Source organism: Silurus meridionalis, chromosome 7 (genome assembly GCF_014805685.1).
Source record: "Silurus meridionalis isolate SWU-2019-XX chromosome 7, ASM1480568v1, whole genome shotgun sequence".
Lineage (NCBI taxonomy): Eukaryota > Metazoa > Chordata > Actinopteri > Siluriformes > Siluridae > Silurus > Silurus meridionalis.
Genome location: NC_060890.1, coordinates 5,853,155 through 5,869,944, shown reverse-complemented (window position 1 = coordinate 5,869,944; position 16,790 = coordinate 5,853,155). Strand labels below are relative to the sequence as shown.

The following is a 16,790-nucleotide window of genomic DNA, read 5'->3' as shown; positions in this document are numbered from 1 at the left end:
TGTGGAGACAAGGTCCTGGAATTAAACTGGAATATCAGCAACTCTAAGATTATAAAAAAGTGAGCAAGAGAATGTAATTGAAATCACGCCCCAAAGAGACTAGAGCCTTAATCCAGCACCTTAGATTGCTCAGCCACGCTACCTAGTATGCATTAACTATAAAAACCTGTGGGTACTGTAAACTTTCCATAGTAGCGTGGCAAAATTTTAAAATATATGAATCTTCTCCTTGCCCCTCGCTGTTTTCCCCCGTTCCTCCATTTTTCGTTCCGCAGCATGATTTTACGTGTCCAGAGCGCCCCAGAATTTAGTGGGTGGTGCATCAGTAAAAACGCTACATGTGGAGTTGATTGAACTAAAAGAAGTATTTTTGTACTCGAATTACTCAAGTTACTCGAGGAATCTTTACAGCCCGTTTATCGTATTCCGCTTACGCCATCGATAGTAATAATAGTATATCGTGACCACAAACATATAGTAGAGACAATTAAACTGAATTAAACTTGAATTAAAATTGAATATCTGCAAATCAGAGATTTTAAATAACAGCTTGGTTGGATTTAAAAAGATATCTTGGCAGCAGTGGCATTCCAACCAACACCCCTGAAGAGACTGGAGCCTAAATCCAGCACCTTAGACCATTTGGCCACACTACCCAGTTGTTATGCCATATAAAACCATTCTGTCAGTAACTTAAACTTTCAATAGTAGCAGTCATCAGCAATTAGAGAGGATGTAGCACAGGGATGGGCAAACTTTTTGACCCACGGGCCACAATGGGTTCTAAAATTTGACAGAGGGGCCAGGTCATACATATATATATATATATATATATATATATATATATATATATATATATATATATATATATATATATTTATTTACATACACATACATATACAGTGAGGAAAATAAGTATTTGAACACCCTGCTATTTTGCAAGTTCTCCCACTTAGAAATCATGGAGGGGTCTGAAATTGTCATCATAGGTGCATGTCCACTGTGAGAGACATAATCTAAAAAAAAATAAAAATCCAGAAATCACAATGTATGATTTTTTAACTGTTTATTTGTATGATACAGCTGCAAATAAGTATTTGAACACCTGAGAAAGTCAATGTTAATATTTGGTACAGTAGCCTTTGTTTGCAATTACAGAGGTCAAACGTTTCCTGTAGTTTTTCACCAGGTTTGCACACACTGCAGGAGGGATTTTGGCCCACTCCTCCACACAGATCTTCTCTAGATCAGTCAGGTTTCTGGCCTGTCGCTAAGAAACACGGAGCTTGAGCTCCCTCCAAAGATTCTCTATTGGGTTTAGGTCTGGAGACTGGCTAGGCCACGCCAGAACCTTGATATGCTTCTTACAGAGCCACTCCTTGGTTATCCTGGCTGTGTGCTTCGGGTCATTGTCATGTTGGAAGACCCAGCCTCGACCCATCTTCAATGCTCTAACTGAGGGAAGGAGGTTGTTCCCCAAAATCTTGCAATATATGGCCCCGGTCATCCTCTCCTTAATACAGTGCAGTCGCCCTCTCCCATGTGCAGAAAAACACCCCAAAGCATGATGCTACCACCCCCATGCTTCACAGTAGGGATGGTGTTCTTGGGATGGTACTCATCATTCTTCTTCCTCCAAACACGTTTAGGGAAATTATGACCCAAATGTTCTATTTTGGTCTCATCTGGTCACATGACTTTCTCCCATGACTCCTCTGGATCATCCAAATGGTCAATGGCAAACTTAAGACGTGCCTGGACATGTGCTGGTTTAAGCAGGGGAACCTTCCGTGCCATGCATGATTTCAAACCATGACGTCTTAGTGTATTACCAACAGTAACCTTGGAAACGGTGGTCCCAGCTCTTTTCAGGTCATTGACCAGCTCCTCCTGTGTAGTTCTGGGCTGATTTCTCACCTTCCTTAGGATCATTGAGACCCCACGAGGTGAGATCTTGCATGGAGCCCCAGTCCGAGGGAGATTGACAGTCATGTTTAGCTTCTTCCATTTGCGAATGGTAACAGTGGACCTTTTTTTACTAAGCTGCTTGGCAATTTCCCCGTAGCCCTTTCCAGCCTTGTGGAGGTGTAAAATTTTGTCTCTAGTGTCTTTGGACAGCTCTTTGGTCTTGGCCATGTTAGTAGTTGGATTCTTACTGATTGTATGGGGTGGACAGGTGTCTTTATGCAGCTAACGACCTCAAACAGGTGCATCTAATTTAGGATAATAAATGTAGTGGAGGTGGACATTTTAAAGGCAGACTAACAGGTCTTTGAGGGTCAGAATTCTAGCTGATAGACAGGTGTTCAAATACTTATTTGCAGCTGTATCATACAAATAAATAGTTAAAAATCATATATTGTGATTTCTAAGTGGGAGAACTTGCAAAATAGCAGGGTGTTCAAATACTTATTTTCCTCACTCACTCACTCTCTCTCTCTCTCTCTCTCTCTCTCTCTCTCTCTCTCTCTCTATATATATATATATATATAGAAGATCAACAATTTGTTGGTCTTTTTTTTGCCAGTGCATCAATAAACACAGCAGAAAAACTCAAGTTCAGTTTCAGTAGGAACAGTGTTGTTGAACTCCTTATTTTGCCAGTTCATCAAAGTCTTGAGTAAGTTTTGTTGTGGCAATTCTCAGGATAGATCCGAGGTGTTTGTCAGAAACTGTCGCAGTTTTTATAGTATCAGATTACGCGAACAACGTCAATGGAGCTGAAGTGCGACATCTTTAGGGGAAACGTGGGCATTACATGGGAAAGGTAAATTGAACAATGTTTACCTGTACCTATTTTAATAGAATTTGGTCATATTTGGCGGGCCGGATTAATAAACCCAATGGGCCGTGTGTGGCCCGCGGGCCGTAGTTTGCCCATGTCTGATGTAGCAGGTGGAGCAGGGGGGTTGGGTAGTGAAGAGAAGATGTTGTGGAGATTACAAAGATCTAGTGCAGAGGCCTTGAGCAGAAGTCACATCCAAAGAAAATATGGTCAGTAGTGCACGGTAAGATGCAAGGTCTGCATAAAGTTGTGCTTTTTTCCACTTCCTCGTTGCTGATCTTGACTTTCCATTAAGCATTTTTTTAATACAGTCAACCCCCGATAATTCGCGGTACAGAACTCGCTTTTTGGAAAATTCACAAGTTCTCATTTGAAACCTAAATAACAGCAATTCCCAAAGTTCTGTCTCTATTACTATATATGCCTTGTCCAAAAAGTTTGTAAACGTTTTGCGATCGGGCTTTTTTTAAAAAGTAACTCAGATATTAATGTGTAAATTTATAAAGTAAAGCGCTACTTCACTCGTGACTCCAGAAAAGTAATATCATTACATAACGCACGTTACTTGTAACACGTTACCCCCAAAACTGGGGACAGGAGACACACAATGCTGTCTGCACCCAGTTAAGGACTCTGATCTAGTATAAACATGTTTAAATATTTCACACACATACACACTTGAACAGACAACATGGCTGTAAAAGCCTTAAACTTTGCAAAGTGACGGGATATCAATATTTTATTTCAAACCACATTAGTAAAAGATTTCCCCCCTGCAGAACTGCTGATGTTCCTCAGATGAGTTTCAAGGTTTTATTATATTGTATGCATACATATGCACAATAAAGAAAACTATAGAGGAATAGGAGATATGGGGTACTGAATGCTGGTGTTAAGCAAGATAGGAAAGTTGAAGTTGAAGTATAGCATGAGATGATCACTGAAAATGTAGAACTGAAAAGCATTAATGTCTGTAGAAAGTCTCAGGGCAGCAGGAGTGTGTGGTCTAAGTTGCAACAATAATTGATGCATACAGCTAGGTCCAACCATGTCAAGTGGATAATACAAAGAATACATATAAGACATATTCAGAAGATGTAAAGATCAATATAAAGCATATTTCTGAGTATATATAACGTGAAAGTCATAAAACCCGAAATGGCAGCGGTGGGATTCGAACCCACGCCTCCAGAGAGACTGGAGCCTAAATCCAGCGCCTTAGACCGCTCGGCCACGCTACCTGTACGACTACCGAGCTTGTACTTATATTCTTATAGTTATATTACGTTTGCAAGATCTTGTACTTATATTCTTGTACTATATTCGTCTTCGAATATAGTTGGATATGCTGCAGTCTAGTTAGCAATCTGTTGATACTGTGTATAAAACCGGGTAGAAGATAACCCGGTGTTAAACAGCGTGTCTGGGCTGTTCAGACGAGGCTCGATTGATGCGTGAAACCCGCGAATCTGGCAACACCAGCAAGTCTGAAGTCAACATGACTCGCGTCCCGTTCACACGTCGTGCTCTCCAAATCCGACCGCTCTACTATATTAGCTGCCTTTGTTATCTATTTCACCAGGAAGAGATTTAAAATGTAAGAAAACAACGTTTAAACATTTATTTGCGAACGAGTGTACATTGAATTTAAAAAGTTGTTTTGGCAGCGGTGGGATTCGAACCCACGCCCCCGAAGAGACTGGAGCCTTAATCCAGCGCCTTAGACCGCTCGGCCACGCTACCTAAGTGGTGTCATCTGAGAAATCGTTACAGCTCTTGATCATATTCCACTTACGCCGTTTATAGGTGTGATCCGGGTTGTATTTGTATCAGTATATAATAACCACAAACATATTGTAGAGACAATATGCCCCTGAAGAGACTGGAGCCTTAATCAAGGGCCTTAACTGAACTTGATTAATCACAACATTCAGCCTGTGCTCAGAAAAGATATACAAATTAATCTTCTATAGATTTTGGGTGGGAAAGTGCCACAATTGTTTGATGGATCTTCTGGGATTTATGAGTTCAAATCCCACTGACCAAATGATAATATTAGGGCTGTTGCTATCGATTATTTTAGTAATCGAGTATTGTACAGATGATTCCAGCGATTAATTGAGTAATCGGATAAGAAGCAGTTTTTCTTTAACTAAGAGAAATACTAAATATACAAAAGAAAATAATACAGGTCTCTTAAAATGAACAAGTCATTTGTTTACTTTTTAGAAAAGTTTTATTTTTTATCGCTGAAACGGCATACAGGAATATCTGTGTAAATTAAACCAATTAGTGCATTTAATTGCCATATTATATAAAAATGTGAAAGAAAATATCCTTTTCTCCTTGTAGCTTCTCTTATTAGGGGTCACCACAGCGGATCATCCTGTGAATGAAAATATATACATAAAAAAAACATAAGTAGAAAATACATTTCAGATTACACAAAAAAAAGAAAAATTAAAGTAAACACAGTGTTTTCTTTTTGTTTTAGCTTGAAATAGTCTTAAACTTTCTGGCATTTTCTTTGGCCTGAATAAGATAAGATAAGATAAGATAAGATCTTTATTCGTCCCACAGTGGGGAAATTTCTATGTTACAGAAGCAAGACAAAGAAATAAAAATAGATGCAAATATATAAAAAAAGAATATACAAAAAAATAAAAAATAAAAACAAAGAAATAAAAACAAATAATAATAATAATAATAACAAACAAAGAAATAAAAATAAATGCAAATATATGAAAAAGAGAATATACATATACTACAATAACAGTATATACACAGTACAATGTATAAATACAAATAGGGGGAGAAAAAAAGTACGCATTTCAGGTAATATTTCAAGGTGGTATTGCACGTAATTGCGGGTAATATTGCACATAATATTGTACATGATTCATGTAATATTGCACACAGATAATGTTATTGCACAGCTTAAAAAGTAATAACAGTGTTGTATTTTGGTGACTGGTTTTACTGGGAACAGCTTTGGTTGTACAGTCTAATAGCAGCAGGAAGAAAAGACCTTCTGTAACGTTCCTTCAGACACTTAGGATGTATCAGTCTGTCACTAAAAGAGCTGCTCAGCGATGTAATGGTTACATACAGGGGGTGAGAGGCGTTCTGCAGCAATGATGATAGTTTTGCTACCATCCTCCTTTCTCCCACCTCCCACCTGAATTCTATGGAAGCTCTTTTCAAAGGTTCCATTCTTTGTAAAATCAGACTGAAATAGAACTGAAGTGAGAGCAACAGAGCTGCTTTACTGCCAAGAGCAGTTTCTTACTTGGAGACAGGAGACACACAATGCTGTCTGCACCTTGACCCAGTTATGGACTCTGATCTAATATAAACATGTATAAATATTTCTTACACATACACACTTAAACAGAAAACATGGCTGTAAAAGCCTTAAACTTTGCAAAGTGAGGGGTTATCAAGATTTTATTTTAAACCATATTAGTTAAATATTTTCCCCCTGCAAAACTGCTTATGTTTCTCAGATGAGTTTCAAGTTTTTATTATATTGTATGCATACATACACACAATAAAGAAAACTAAAGAGGTATAGGAGATATGGGGTACTGAATGCTGATGTTAAGCAAGATAGGAAAGTTAAAGTTGAAGTATATCATGAGATGATCACTGAAATTGTAGAACTGAAAAGCATTAATGTCTGTAGAAAGTTTCAGGGCAGCAGGAGTGTGTGGTCTAAGTTGCAACAATAATTGATACATGCAGCTAGGTCAAGTGGATAATACAAAGAATAAATATTAAACATATGCAGAAGATGTAAAGCCTGATTTCCTCGATCTGAGCGGACTTTCTATAAGGCATTTTTCTGAATACCTATAAAGTGAACATCTCAAACACAAAAGAGCAGCGGTGGGATTTAAACCCACGCCCCCGAAAAGACTGGAGCCTAAATCCAGTGTACCATAGGGGCAGCACCAGCGAGTGCTGAAGTCAACACAACTCGTGTCCCATTCACACTGCGAAAGCGTCGTGAACGGCAAATTCGACTGCTCTACCCTATTAGCTCCTTTAGTTATCCATTTTAACCGGAAGTGATTTAGAATGTAAAAAAAAAAAACGTTTACGCATTTATCTGCGAAAGAGTGTGCATTGAATATAAAAAGTCGCGTTGGCAGCGGTGGGATTCGAACCCACGCCCGCAGAGACCGGAGCCTTAATCCAGCGCTTTAGACCGCTCGGCCACGCTACCGAATATGCAGCATCTTTAAAACCCGTGGGTACTGTAAACTTTCCATAGTAGCCTATCAAAATTTTATTTCGGACTGGTAATAGTATATCATAACCACAACCATATAGTCGAGACAAGGTCCTGGAATTAATCTGGCATATCAGCAACTCAGAGATGTTAAATAACTGAGTTTTTCATTAACAGCTTGGTTGAATATAAAGAAACATCTTGGCAGTGGTGGGCAGAGATGGGAAGTAACGGAGTATAAATACTTCGTTACTGTACTTAAGTAGATTGTCACTGTGCGCCAATTTTAGCCGAACAACCGATTTCCTATTACTGCGCGTCTTTTTCAATCCACTGGTGTATAAAGTCCTGACTCTCACTCACCACAGATGTAGACTAGTTTACGAATCTAAGAATCAGCAGGCAGAAGGCAGTAAGAAGTTTGGGGTTAATGTGGATGAGACAGAGGGAGTCAGTGATGTAAACATGACTGAGAACAGACACATTCCTGATCATCATCTTTTCTCTGCTTGTGTTCTATATGTGGATCTTCAGCCTGGATACATTCATTCATATGTATGTATGTATGTATGTATGTATGTATATATGTTTGTATGTATATATATATATATATATATATATATATATATATATATATATATATATATATATATATATATATATATATATATATATATAGTTGTGTTCAAAATTATTCAACCCCCACTGAAATTGATTGTTTTGGTCGGTTTGACATTGATTATGTTCATTCAGTCATCCTGCTTACAATTAAATCAAAGAGGCACGTGTAGGTCAGACAAATATAACATAACATTTATAATGAAATAACCACAAATGTCTTTTCTGAGCTCACATCATTATCAGTTTTATTCAACCCCCAAGTGACATTCAAACTTAGTACAACATTCTTTTACAGTTATAACAGCTTTTAAACGTGAAGCATAGCTTGACACAAGTGTCTTGCAGCGATCTACGGGTATCTTCGCCCAATTATCATGGGCAAAAGCCTCCCGTTCAGTCACATTCTTAGGCTTGCGCACTGCAACTGCTTTCTTTAAGTCCCACCAGAGGTTCTCAATCGGATTTAAGTCTGGTGACTGCGATGGCCACTTCAAAATGTTCCAGCCTTTAATCTGCAACCATGCTCTAGTGGACTTGGAGGTATGCTTGGGATCATTGTCCTGTTGAAAAGTCCAACGTCTTCCAAGCCTCAGGTTTGTGACGGACTGCATCACATTGTCATCCAATATCTCCTGGTACTGAAGAGAATTCATGGTACCTTGCACACGCTGAAGCTTCCCAGTACCTGCAGTCGACTCTTCTTATTCTTTGGGGACAGCAAGGGGGTGCGCCTGGGAGTTCTGGCATGGAGGCCTTCATTACGCAGGGTGCACCGTATTGTCTGAGCAGAAACTTCAGTACCCACATCTGACAAATCTTTTCTTAGTTCCTCAGCAGTCACACGGGGACTTTTCTCCACTCTACGCTTCAGGTAGCGCACAGCAGTCGAAGTCAGCATCTTCTTTCTGCCACGACCAGGTAGCGTTTCAACAGTGCCCTTTGCCTTGAATTTGCGAATGATGCTTCCTATGGTGTCTCTTGGTATGTTTAACATCTTTGCAATCTTCTTATAGCCATTGCCCTTCCTGTGAAGAGTAATCACCTGTTCTCTTGTCTTCCTGGACCATTCTATTGACCTCACCATGTTTGTAACCACACCAGTAAATGTCTAGAAGGAGCTGAGTATCACAGTCATTTTAAAGCTGCCTAATTGGTGCTTATTAGGCTTTATTGCTGCTCCTGATATCCACAGGTGTTTTCAATACCTGATTGAAAACACTTCATTGAACCTCTGTTCTTCAGAGTGGTAGTCTTTAAGGGGTTGAATAATTATGTCAATGAAGAATTCACAAAAGAAACATTTACTACTGTATTACAAAACTAATTGATGTCATTTTAGTTGCATATGGTTCTTTAAGAAGTCCTTGTAGGATTTCATTCTGAATACAATTACAAATGTACACTAAATTCCCTAAAACCATTTACAGCATTGGGGGTTGAATAATTTTGAACACAACTGTATATATATATTTGGCTGTCAAAATTAAAATTATTGTAAACGGCACTAATTCTTTTTAACGCGCTATCAATTCAGCGCGCATTTCTGTTTTACCATTTTTATAGAAAATGTAAATACATAAATAAATAACTAAATAAAAAAGAGGCACAAATAAAACCTTTAGCAAAAAATACGTTTATCCACGACGTCCTTTCTTAGATATAAAATAAATAAATAAACTTCAGATAAAAATATTATTAATCAGTAAACTTTTGTTTTATTTCTGCACCAAGTCTCAAATCAAACACCAAAATCCGCCATGATTCACATCATTAACCCTCTGGGAGGCTTTTGTGGGTTTTTCCTTCATAATGGTGACACAATCTTAAATTACTGTCTTTATCGATCGTACAGATAAAACCAATACATCATTTAAATCTGTAAAATGTCTATAATTTTCTATATTATAGACATTTTACATGGCTTTTAATAGCTTCTATATTAAGCTTCCTGACTTGACTTGAAGCGGTGCAGTTTCTCCGGTATCACCTCATTAACTGTCCGTGTGGAAACATAGCAAAGGCTCTTAATGATGTCCACACATCTCTGCACTGATATAGCCTTTATATTTAATCACTGTACATATGCTTACATATATATCACATGCTGTAAATATGATATGTTTAACACCTCCAAGCTGCCAGTTTTGGGCACCTGAGCAAGCACTTAACTCACTACTGCTCATTTAGTAAATGAAATCATTAAGAGTCGCTCAGGATAAACACTAACAACAGGAAGTGGCTATATCTCGCTATCTTTGTCTCTCTATTTTCTCTATCTAATTGTCTCTGTGTCTCTTTTAGTAAATGTCTCTGTCTCACTGTATATGTTTCTCTCTTGCTGTCTCTCTGTTTGTTTCTCACTCTTTCTAAAGCTGTGTCTGTGTCTCTTTGTCTTTGTCTCTGTCTTTCCTGCTTATTTACATGTCTAACAAAGTTTTGAGTTTTGAAAGTAATGCCATTAGTGATCTATGATGAAAGACTTCCCTGGTTCGATTCTTACCTCTAGTTTCATATTGAACATTATAAGAAGTTTTTAAAAACACAAGAATATAAAGCTAAAGAAAGATTTAGGAAGCAGGAACATAACCTACATCGCAGCTAGTAGGATTCAAACCCTGATCCTCACCATCAGCAAGGCACCAACCTTAAACCACTGAACCATGGAAGAGATCAGACTGGTAGCCATGTTTAGATGAGGCACAAGCCTTAAACCACTGAACCATGGAAGAGATCAGACTGGTAGCCATGTTTAGATGAGGCACAAGCCTTAAACCACTGAACCATGGAAGAGATCAGACTGGTAGCCATGTTTAGATGAGGCACAAGCCTTAAACCACTGAACCATGGAAGAGATCAGACTGGTAGCCATGTTTAGATGAGGCACAAGCCTTAAACCACTGAACCATGGAAGAGATCAGACTGGTAGCCATGTTTAGATGAGGCACAAGCCTTAAACCACTGAACCATGGAAGAGATCAGACTGGTAGCCATGTTTAGATGAGGCACAAGCCTTAAACCACTGAGGGCTCAAAGTTAAGAGTGTGGAAGGTTCCGGTGACCGTAGTGAGGAAGGTGTCAGAAATGGCTGCGTGGAAGGTTGGCTGTGGATGGTTTCAGAGGCGTATCCTAAACCAGGGGTCAATATCCAGGCATCTGCCCCTGGCATCTGAGAAGCTGAAAACAGGGGTTATGAAGCAAAAGCGTCAACTTACGCTCCTGGCAGAAATTTATGTAATAAAATTGTTTCCACCTTCTCTCGTCCTCCCCTAAATGCAAAACTATCACCCTCACTTTTTCTGAGGCTGTGAAGCAGCAGGTCTCCACAGCCTTTGTTTACAGTCAACTACCATATTGCTCACCAGAGCACTTTCCACACAGCTTACCCAGTGTGGGGACAAGCCAGATTTGAACCAGCAATCTCTGAGCTCAGAGGCAAGGCTTTTACCAAAAGTCAGCAAGTCCAACAACTCAGCTTCTTTTTTGGGGTTTATCATTTGTTTCATGCTTCAAAGCAAGAAATTCAGACCTTGATTAGAGCAGGTCTATCTACCTTTAAACCATCAACACAAGAATATAAAGCTAAAGAAAGATTTAGGAAGCAGGAACATAACCTACATCGCAGCTAGTAGGATTCAAACCCTGATCCTCACCATCAGCAAGGCACCAACCTTAAACCACTGAACCATGGAAGAGATCAGACTGGTAGCCATGTTTAGATGAGGCACAAGCCTTAAACCACTGAACCATGGAAGAGATCAGACTGGTAGCCATGTTTAGATGAGGCACAAGCCTTAAACCACTGAACCATGGAAGAGATCAGACTGGTAGCCATGTTTAGATGAGGCACAAGCCTTAAACCACTGAGGGCTCAAAGTTAAGAGTGTGGAAGGTTCCGTTGGCAAGTAAAGAAGGTGCGGAAATGGCTTTGTGGAAGGTTGGATGTGGTTTCGAGGCGTATCCTGAAGCAGGGGGCAATATCCGGGCATCTGCCCACCCTGGCATCTGAGAAGCTGAAAACAGGGGTTATGAAGCAAAAAGTATCAACTTAGTTTTGCATATATAGCAAAAATTCTGCCCAAAAAAAAAAAACCTATCACCCTCACTTGTTGTGGGGTTTTTTTCCTGAGGCTGTAACCCAGCAGTTCTTCACAGCCTTTGTTTACAGTCAACTACCATATTGCTCACCAGAGCACTTTCCACACAGCTTACCCAGTGTGGGGACAAGTCAGATTTGAACCAGCAACCTCTGAGCTCAGAGGCAAGGCTTTATCACAAAGCCATCAAGTCCCACAACACACCTTCTTTTTTGGGGTTTATCATTTGTTTCATGCTTCAAAGCAAGAAATTCAGACTAGAAAGAAACACAGAAAGCAGGATTTGAACCCTGAACCCCAACAAAAGCAAGAAACCTGATTTAACCCACTGAACCATCAGGAAAGAGAGGCCAGATTGTTTGTTTAGAGCAGGTCAATCTTTCTTTTCAACCCATTAAAAACAAAATAAAGAAAATAAAAGATGGAGGAAGTGAATCCTGATAGTGACTGGCAGACAGAAAGCAGGATTCGAACCATGATCCCTACCACCAGCGAGATACCAACCTTAACCCGTTGAACCATTGGTGAGGACAGGCTAGGAAGCTTATTTAGAGCAGGTCTATCATTCTTTTCAAACCATCAACACAAGAATATAAAGCTAAAGAAAGATTTAGGAAGCAGGAACATAACCTACATCGCAGCTAGTAGGATTCAAACCCTGATCCTCACCATCAGCAAGGCACCAACCTTAAACCACTGAGGGCTCAAAGTTAAGAGTTTGGAAGGTTCCGTGACCGTAGTGAGGAAGGTGTCAGAAATGGCTGCGTGGAAGGTTGGCTGTGGATGGTTTCAGAGGCGTATCCTAAACCAGGGGTCAATATCCAGGCATCTGCCCCTGGCATCTGAGAAGCTGAAAACAGGGGTTATGAAGCAAAAAGTATCAACTTAGTTTTGCATATATAGCAAAAATTCTGCCCAAAAAAAAAAAACCTATCACCCTCACTTTTTCTGAGGCTGTGAAGCAGCAGGTCTCACAGCCTTTGTTCACAGTCACCCACTCCATTGCTCACCACACACTAATTTCCACACAACTTACCCAGTGTGGGGACAAGTCAGATTTGAACCAGCAATCTCTGAGCTCAGAGGCAAGGCTTTATCACAAAGCCATCAAGTCCCACAACACACCTTCTTTTTTGGGGTTTATCATTTGTTTCATGCTTCAAAGCAAGAAATTCAGACTAGAAAGAAACACAGAAAGCAGGATTTGAACCCTGAACCCCAACAAAAGCAAGAAACCTGATTTAACCCACTGAACCATCAGGAAAGAGAGGCCAGATTGTTTGTTTAGAGCAGGTCAATCTTTCTTTTCAACCCATTAAAAACAAAATAAAGAAAATAAAAGATGGAGGAAGTGAATCCTGATAGTGACTGGCAGACAGAAAGCAGGATTCGAACCATGATCCCTACCACCAGCGAGATACCAACCTTAACCCGTTGAACCATTGGTGAGGACAGGCTAGGAAGCTTATTTAGAGCAGGTCAATCTTTCTTTTCAACCCATTAAAAACAAAATAAAGAAAATAAAAGATGGAGGAAGTGAATCCTGATAGTGACTGGCAGACAGAAAGCAGGATTTGAACCCTGAACCCCAACAAAAGCAAGAAACCTGATTTAACCCACTGAACCATCAGGAAAGAGAGGCCAGATTGTTTGTTTAGAGCAGGTCTATCTACCTTTAAACCATCAACACAAGAATATAAAGCTAAAGAAAGATTTAGGAAGCAGGAACATAACCTACATCGCAGCTAGTAGGATTCAAACCCTGATCCTCACCATCAGCAAGGCACCAACCTTAAACCACTGAACCATGGAAGAGATCAGACTGGTAGCCATGTTTAGATGAGGCACAAGCCTTAAACCACTGAGGGGCTCAAAGTTAAGAGTGTGGAAGGTTCCGGTGACCGTAGTGAGGAAGGTGTCAGAAATGGCTGCGTGGAAGGTTGGCTGTGGATGGTTTCAGAGAGCGTATCCTAAACCAGGGGTCAATATCCAGGCATCTGCCCCTGGCATCTGAGAAGCTGAAAACAGGGGGTTATGAAGCAAAAACGTTCAAAAAAGTATCAGCTTAGTTTTGCATATATAGCAAAAAATTCTGCCCAAAAAAAAAAAACCTATCACCCTCACTTTTTCTGAGGCTGTGAAGCAGCAGGTCTCCACAGCCTTTGTTTACAGTCAACTACCATATTGCTCACCAGAGCACTTTCCACACAGCTTACCCAGTGTGGGGACAAGCCAGATTCGAACCAGCAACCTCTGAGCTCAGAGGCAAGGCTTTTATCACAAAGCCATCAAGTCCCACAACACACCTTCTTTTTTTTGGGGGGTTTATCATTTGTTTCATGCTTCAAAGCAAGAAATTCAGACCTTGATTAGAGCAGGTCTATCATTCTTTTCAAACCATCAACACAAATATTTAACGGTAAAGAAAGATGTAGGAAGCAAATACAGATGTAAGTAGCACAAGTTGAACCCACATTGTAAATAACAGGAAAAAAGCAGGATTCGAACCATGATCCCTACCACCAGCGAGATACCAACCTTAACCCGTTGAACCATTGGTGAGGACAGGCTAGGAAGCTTATTTAGAGCAGGTCAATCTTTCTTTTCAACCCATTAAAAACAAAAATAAAGAAAATAAAAGATGGAGGAAGTGAATCCTGATAGTGACTGGCAGACAGAAAGCAGGATTCGAACCCTGAACCCCAACAAAAGCAAGAAACCTGATTTAACCCACTGAACCATCAGGAAAGAGAGGCCAGATTGTTTGTTTAGAGCAGGTCTATCTACCTTTAAACCATCAACACAAGAATATAAAGCTAAAGAAAGATTTAGGAAGCAGGAACATAACCTACATCGCAGCTAGTAGGATTCAAACCCTGATCCTCACCATCAGCAAGGCACCAACCTTAAACCACTGAACCATGGAAGAGATCAGACTGGTAGCCATGTTTAGATGAGGCACAAGCCTTAAACCACTGAGGGGCTCAAAGTTAAGAGTGTGGAAGGTTCCGGTGACCGTAGTGAGGAAGGTGTCAGAAATGGCTGCGTGGAAGGTTGGCTGTGGATGGTTTCAGAGAGCGTATCCTAAACCAGGGGGTCAATATCCAGGCATCTGCCCCCCTGGCATCTGAGAAGCTGAAAACAGGGGGTTATGAAGCAAAAGCGTCAACTTACGCTCCTGGCAGAAATTTATGTAATAAAATTGTTTCCACCTTCTCTCGTCCTCCCCCTAAATGCAAAACTATCACCCTCACTTGTTGTGGGGTTTTTTTCTCCTGAGGCTGTAACCCAGCAGTTCTTCACAGCCTTTGTTCACAGTCACCCACTCCATTGCTCACCACACACTAATTTCCACACAACTTACCCAGTGTGGGGACAAGTCAGATTTGAACCAGCAATCTCTGAGCTCAGAGGCAAGGCTTTTACCAAAAAGTCAGCAAGTCCAACAACTCAGCTTCTTTTTTTGGGGGGTTTATCCTTCATTTCATGCTTCAAAGAAAGAAATTCAGACTAGAAAGAAACACAGAAAGCAGGATTTGAACCCTGAACCCCACCAACAGCAAAATACCAGTCTTAACCCACTGAACCATCTGGAAGGAAAGGCTGTGCAAATTGTTGTTTTTTCAAACCATCAACACATGAATATAATGCTAAAGACAGACTTAGGAAGCAAACCCATATCGTGACTAGCATGGACAATGCAGGTTTTAAACCCTGAGTCACACCATTAGCAAGGCACCAGCATTAACCCACTGAACCATCAGGAAGCGCAAGCTAAGAAGCATGTTTAGAGCTTGTTTATTTTTCTTTTTAACCCATCAAAACAGGAACATGAAGATGTAGGAATCAGGAATTTAACCTACCCCATGACTAGCAGACAGAAAGCAAGGTTTGAACCTTGACCACCAACATTAGCAAAGTATCAGCCTTAAACCACTACACCATCAGGAAAGAACAGGAGGGGAAGCTTGATTAGAGCAGGTCTAACCATTAACGCACGAATTTAACGCTTAAGAAAAATGTAGGACGCGAATACAGATGTAAGTAGCACAAGTTGAACCCACATTGTAAATAGCAGGAAAATAGCTGGATTCGAACCGTGATGCCCACCACCAGCGAGATACCAACGTTAACCCATCGAACCATCGGTGAGGAAAGGCTCGACCACTGCTGAAAAGCATGTGTGCGTTTTTGGAGGGTTCATACTGTGTTTCATGCCAGCACAGTAAGAAAGAAGGCATGTAGGACTGGCTTTGAAACCTTATCACCAGCGTAGACTACATTAAGGACCATGTTCAGGCACAAGCCTTAACCCACTGAGCTACCACAGAAGTGCTTTTTTTTTTTTTTTTTTTGGTGGGGTTATCTTTCATTAAAGACCAGGAAATCAAGAAATTAATCCAATACAGAAAGGACAGAATTGAAATGTTTTTAGAGTGGACAAGGTCCAGAAGTTTTATTTACCAACACAGCAACCAGCTCGACCAGGAATCAAACTCATCCTCGTGGGGACCCTGACATTAACCCACTAGGCTATCACATCTATCTATCTATCTAATATGATGTGAGGTCCAGTTAACAGCTAAAACAGGTAGCAGTAATAACTACTTTTTACTTAAGTACATGTCAGAGCCAAAACTTCTTTACTAAAAAGTATAATCAGTACTTCAACCTTTACCCGAGTATTTTAAAACATGAGGATCTGTACTTCTACTAAAGTAAAGAATGTGTGTACTTTTGCCACCTCTGGTGGTGGGATTCAAACCCACGCCCCCGAAGAAACTGGAGCCTTAACCAAGCGCCTTAAACCGCTCGGCCACGCTACCGAATATGCATCAGCTATAAAACCCGTGGGTACTGTAAACTTTCCATAGTAGCCTATCAAAATTTTATTTTGGACTGGTAATAGTATATCATACCCACAACCATGTAGTGGAGACAAGGTCCTGGAATTAATCTGGCATATCAGCAACTCAGAGATGTTTAATAACTGAGTTTTTAATTAACAGCTTGGTTGAATATAAAGAAACATCTTGGCAGCAGTGGGATGTGAACC

The 16,790-nt window shown here is 40.2% G+C and overlaps 1 protein-coding gene and 3 non-coding genes across 7 annotated transcripts in view; 1 reads left to right on the top strand and 3 right to left on the bottom strand.

Moving 5' to 3' along the window:
• The window catches only part of LOC124388871 (myosin-16), a 77,398-nt gene that overhangs the window by 43,214 nt on the left and 17,394 nt on the right, over positions 1 to 16,790 (top strand). The gene's annotated exons all lie outside the window — the stretch shown is intronic.
• Positions 3,945 to 4,026, bottom strand: trnal-uag. Its single transcript has one exon. It is a non-coding gene; the product is annotated as a tRNA-Leu (tRNA).
• Positions 4,447 to 4,528, bottom strand: trnal-aag. Its single transcript has one exon. It is a non-coding gene; the product is annotated as a tRNA-Leu (tRNA).
• trnal-aag lies at positions 6,934 to 7,013 on the bottom strand. The gene has a single exon. It is a non-coding gene; the product is annotated as a tRNA-Leu (tRNA).